Source organism: Herpailurus yagouaroundi, unplaced genomic scaffold (assembly GCF_014898765.1).
Source record: "Herpailurus yagouaroundi ecotype Mexico unplaced genomic scaffold, PumYag 141, whole genome shotgun sequence".
Classification (NCBI taxonomy): domain Eukaryota; kingdom Metazoa; phylum Chordata; class Mammalia; order Carnivora; family Felidae; genus Herpailurus; species Herpailurus yagouaroundi.
This window is the reverse complement of record NW_024412396.1, coordinates 56,231,129-56,237,128: the sequence shown is the minus strand read 5'-3', so window position 1 is coordinate 56,237,128 and position 6,000 is coordinate 56,231,129. Positions and strand designations below refer to the sequence as shown.

The window sequence follows — 6,000 nt, the reverse complement described above, 5'->3', positions numbered from 1 at the left end:
GAAAGAAAGAAAGAAAGAAAGAAAGAAAGAAAGAAAGAAAGAAAGAAAGAGGCCATATTTGGTCAGTCCCAATCCTGGCATTAATGTTTACTTGTTGCACAGATGGAGGCCATCTTATGATACTCCCAATCTCTCCACACTCATAATTCTTAAACAAGGACAAGAGTATAATGAAGCACTAAAAATCAGTTTGAGTAACTAGACATGCATATAAAATGTAATAATAACAACAAAAAGCAAAAAAAAATCAGTAATTATCATTTATCCATCTGTGCATGCTGTTTAACATTTTACAAACATGTCTTGTATGTTCTTTGTGATACCCTCACATGGGAACTATTTATATCCTTAATTTAGACTAAGCAATGCATCACATGTCAAGTAGCATAGCCAAATTGAAACTCAAAGTTGACTTCTTCCAATGTCCATGTACTTCCACTCCATACTATTTGCCTCTAGGAATGCCAATCTCCTTTATGGGGATTATAATGTCACCATTTTACAAAATGAAAAGTCATTGATGAGCCATAACCACAAAGGGAACTCATGGTCCTGTGAAGGAGTGATAAAAGGGTGATTTTAAAGATTTGCAAAGATTTAACACTAAGCAACTTTAATATATGAAAGAAACTAGTGAGTCACAGAAAAAGAAGGGGAAGAGCTCTCTTTAAAATATCTCATACACTAATTTTTGAGATGTTTCTTGATATTATGAGCAACAGATAATGTAGATCATCAAGAGTTGAATAACACAGCCCAACTGGTTAGGTGGAATGAGGAGTTTTAACAAAACATTAAATTCAACACATTTAAGGAAAAAGATATTTGAGGATGTGAGGATGTGTGACCATGCTCTGACAAAGTGCATATGTCTTACAGAGAACATCATGGATGTCTAAACCCTAGAGAAGATATCTCAAAAGTATTTAAGACCTGGGATTTTATGTATTATTGTTGATATTTGCTGCAAGGTGAGAGAATTAGAACTCCAGAGTGGGAGGAAACTACTAAGCTGATAACAGAATGGAGTGGAATGCTTGTCTAAATAGGGAGAAGAAGGGATGCTCAGAAATAAGCAGGGATCAGAGTGGGGTTATGACATCTAAGAGAAGTTATAGCAGAGGGGATGGTAGACGCTGGCCAAGGCACAATACAGGTCCAGAAAGACAATGACTCAGACCCATGGAACTTGAGAACTCAGAGGCAATAATGTTCTCAATGAGAATGGTTTTGGTGTAAAGACAAAGGCTAGATTGCAAGATGTAAACTATAGGGAAATAATGAAAGACAATGCAGGAAACTATTAAAGTTTAGATAAAAATAAAATATATACGACAGTATCTATAGATATATGGTATCCAGGAAGAGGGAGGGAAGGGAAAGAGAGTAAGAGGGACAGAAAGGACATAAGGGTCTACTGCTAAACTATGGATCATAAAAGCATATTTAAACTCTTCACATAAAAAATTTAAATGACTGTCAATTCAGTAGGAACCTGAATTCTTTTAAAAACTTAGTGGATCTTACTCTTGTTACCTCTCAAATCATCTATAATGCAGAGTGTGAAAGCTTAGCTCCTAGTATTTGTCATGCCTTGCTGAATTATCAGACCTGGTGCCCCTGCGCAAGATGAAGGATGTCTATACAAGTGTATCAGAAATCAGGGCATCAGGGTTGCCTGAAATGCAAAGAATATCTGAATAGGGGAACTAATCTTTTAGTCTATCACCATCTTATTTTTTTCTCCCTATTGAAACTGTTCTAAATGCTTCAAAGTACTCTTAGATGAGGCCAAGAAATGAACCTGATACTTTGAAAATCTTCTCTGCTTAGTAGACGCCAAATGATCACCAGCCACAAGAAAAGGCAGAACTGAAAAGAAAAAAAAGAAAAGAAAAGAATCTGATTAGTATTCCAGGAAGAAGAAATCAACTGCACTGGAAGTCAGAGATGGGACTGGGAATATAAACCTATGGATGGTGTCCAGATTTAATTTGCTCCATTTTACAAGTTAAATCATGATCATCCTAATGACCAGCTCCCTAGGCAGACGGATACACAGATGTACATCCATTAGTGACTGACAGGATCTGGTATGACTCGTTAGCCTTAGCTTCACGGTTAGTGCCGTAACATTTGAAGCCACACGGGCAGATTGCTAAACACAGAACCTGAACTTCATTTTCTTTGCCTGTTATATTTTGAAAAAGCTGAGGGAGTACAGTGTGAGAGATTAAATGAAAAATCTGTGATGACAGATGTAAGAACCTCTAGATCCTTGAGAATTAAAACTGGCTGCAGAGTTAAAACTGGTGCTGTCACCCACCTCATTCATTTATTCTTCTCAACAACTTTTTGAGATTTAGAGCTCCAACTCCATTTTTGGAATTAAGCCAAAAGAACTATATCCATGATAACCCCTCATGTGGGTTCTTCTCTTGAGCTTCTACTTCTTCTTTGGTCTTCCTTCTGGCTTCACCTTCTTTCCTGACCCCTTAAATGTTGCCTTTCTTCTGGAGGCCTCTTTGGTTCTCTCTCATTCTAACCCTCCTAGTGAAGCTCTCAGATCTAGGGTTCAGATTCCACAAATATGCCAGTGACTCCCAAATCAGATCGGCTGAGCTCTAGACATAACTGCTTGGATAGTTCAAAGATTTAATATCAAAAGTTAGTTATATTTATCCCCCAGACTCCTCCCTTCTCCTTTATTTCTCTCATTATTGCCATCTACCTGGTTTCTCAATTTTTGACTTCTCTCATTCAGTCAGGCCCTTCGGCCAATTAATCACTAAGACCTGTTGATTCCTTCTAAATATCTCACAAATCCACCTCTACTTTCTTGTTCCAGACCACCACTGCCTTTCTCTGCACTGCTGTCCCAGCAAGAGTCTCTGCCTCTCATTTATTTTCTATACAAAAATCAGAGGAGCCTTCCAGACATGTATGCTTACTTTATCAAGACATCTTTTTGTTTGGAAGTTGGAGATTCCTGATAGACTCATTATCGATTCAAAGCTGGTCAGTGTAGAGTGTAGCATACAAGGCCCTTCATAGTCTGACTCTTGCTTACCTCAGCAGCTTCGTTTATCTCCACTTGCAATCTTCTCTCTCACTTCAACACACTCTACATTCCATTTCCACCTGAACATGCCATGATCTTGGTCACCTCTAAATGGGAACACCTGTTAAGCCCTATGTCAAGGTGATCTTTTCTCTATCTCTGCCCTGGGTTAATAAATACCACTTAGTCTTCAGGATTCAGCTCTACCATTTCTTCCACGTTGAAGCCTTCCCTGAGTGATTCCTCTACAAAGATCCTCCATAACACATAACTCTGTCACAGGCAGCACTTATAACCCAGAAGCATTCTAATTTCCTGTTTACTTTTCTCTGTGCTCCTTTGAATTTAGGTGGTTTCCTATGACAACAAAACCAGTAAGTTGTAGACTCAAAATTCAAATCCCGTTCTGTCTCTATTCATTGGGCCACATTGCATAAATGTAATCTATGGTGTACAGAAATCTAGCATACTAACTTCCTTATAAGTTTTATTTATAAGGGACAGAGAAATTTCCATGCATGCTCATTTTTACTCCACCACATATTTGATATATCTTTCATCACCAGAATCACCAAAATGGTTTGGACAATTATGGTAATCTATTAACTTTCTCCATTTGAACCAATACATATACACCTTGTTTTGTGCTAGTCTCAGCCTATTAATAACCAATGTTGTAGCTGGATCAGACCTTGTGGTTCTTATTATGATGGCAAAATGTCCTCAGCAAAAAGACATCAGGAAACTTTGATGGGCCGCCTGGGTGGCTCAGTCGGTTAAGCATCTGACTTCATCTCAGGTCATGATCTCATGGTTCATGAGTTCGAGTGCTGCATCAGGGTCCACGCTGACATTGAAGAGCCTACTTGGGAGTCTACTTGGGATTCTCTCTCTTTCCCTCTCTCTCTGTCCCTCCCCCATTCATGCCCGTGCTCTCTCTCTCTCTGTCTCAAAAATTAACTTCAAAATTTTTTTTTCTAAAAATCAGGAAACTTTGAGGAAAAAAAAAAGGTTTATTATTCCGAAGTCCTGGAAAGCACATGGCATAACTAAGGTCCTGGGTAGAGAAAGAGAGAGAAAGCTTGAGCCTGCAATTGTTTTTATTTGGGTGGAAGGTGGTGGCCTAGGGTTTTGGGAGTCCACTTCCTTTGGTGAATTTAAAACATAAGAGCAGGAATTTAAAACATGGGAAGAGGAAAACCAAAATCCCCAGGAGTCAGTTATCAAAATCAGCCAAGATCTTTAAAACAAAGGGGCCTAGGGTAGGAGTTGGGTGGGGATTGGGGGATTGCCTAGTTCTTTATCTAGTCCTGTGACTGGCAATGTGTTTCTTTGAGATAACCATCTTTGAAGTGGATGCCTCTTTGAAATGGATGCCTTGGCAATCAAAGTTTAAGTTAGGCTCTTGTATTAAAATAAAAGAAAAACCATCTGCAGGGGCTTACATCAAAACCTTTAGGCTTAAAGAGACTTTACAGCAACTAGTTCTCAAACTTGGCTGCATATTGAAATTGCCTGGGGAGTTTTAAAAAATATTGATACCTGGATTCTACCCCTAGAAGTTTATTTGTTATGTGTTTATTGCCTAGGCATCCTCTAAAAGATGAAGCAAGTATAGAGAGATTAAGGATTAGCCAGAGATTAAATGACACAGATCATATGAGCAGTTAGTCATATGTGATTGATTCCTGATTTGAAGACTGGGTGTCCACGCAATTAAAATTAGGTAGGATTTAAGGACTCTGTCCCCACTTCAATGACGCTATACTGAAGGAAAGGGAAAAGCTATCTCTTACGTAAGAGGTCACAGCCCACCTCTGCTGTTCAATAAAATAGCAGTACCCTCCACTGGCTTCATGCTTATGATAAATATTTTCACATCTGTTACATCAAGCATGTTCTTTATTAAGTATTTTTTTAGGTACTTTTAGATCTATTATATAGTTTTTCTACAATTTTGAGATAGTTTACTTATTGATCCAACTTTTAAAAAATTATAATAAGTAGCAAGCAGTGAGTTAGAATTTTAAACTAATAAATATTATTTTAAAAGTATAAGTATTTTAAAAGAAATATTGGTCTAGACATGCACATAATTCACAGGATTAAGAGGAGGGGCTTTGGAATCAGCCAGTGTTGAGTTAAAGTCTTGATCTCTGTACACAAGAGCTGTATGATGTTGGGCAAGTCAGTTCACTTTTCTGAATCCCAGTTTCCACAGAGAGTGTAGTCATCATGTTATCTATGGTGATAAATGATAAGGCAGCATGAGGCAAGCTGACAGGCTGCAACCCACCCCCCCCACCCCTAGGTGGGATATGTGTGATGTTCCCCAGGCACTCCTGGCTGCCCAAGAACAATTAAAGGGGAAAAAACAAATGATTAACTGATAGAGATCACAGTCCTGCAGAACATGGGTCTCCGTCAATTTACCAATATCTTAGTCAATTACAAGAAAAAGGCAATCTTATGAATAGACTAATCTCCAGAAACGTATAGACTCAGTTTCTTGGAGCCCCAATATCACCCCTCCATAGCAATACGGGGAACAAAGACAAGAAGGAAATGGCAGATAAAATTAAGTTTCCTTATAATCTGCACCCCATTGATAGATACTTGAGGCAGGCAGAGTAAAATATTTCTCCAGGAACTTCCTACTGCCTTAATGTTAATACTTTGCTAGAGGTACTTAGCTTGACAATAGCTAGGTCTCTAGTATCCTGTGAATCTTCTTTAACATATGAAAATCTTTTTGGATACTTCCCCTTGGCTTTACCTCCTCCAGCTCCCAAATATATAACCAATATCTCCACAGGGTCTGGGCAGCTCTTTCTGCCCACTGGTCCTGTCTCCGTGTTTTAATAAAATCACCTTGTTTGTGTCAGCTCTGGACTACTCCACCATGACCCCAAAACTTCATCAATAAATATATCAGCTCC

The 6,000-nt window shown here is 38.6% G+C and overlaps 1 long non-coding RNA gene across 1 annotated transcript in view; it reads right to left on the bottom strand.

Moving 5' to 3' along the window:
- Positions 1-6,000, bottom strand: part of LOC121032145 (uncharacterized) — a 714,077-nt gene that overhangs the window by 251,089 nt on the left and 456,988 nt on the right. The gene's annotated exons all lie outside the window — the stretch shown is intronic.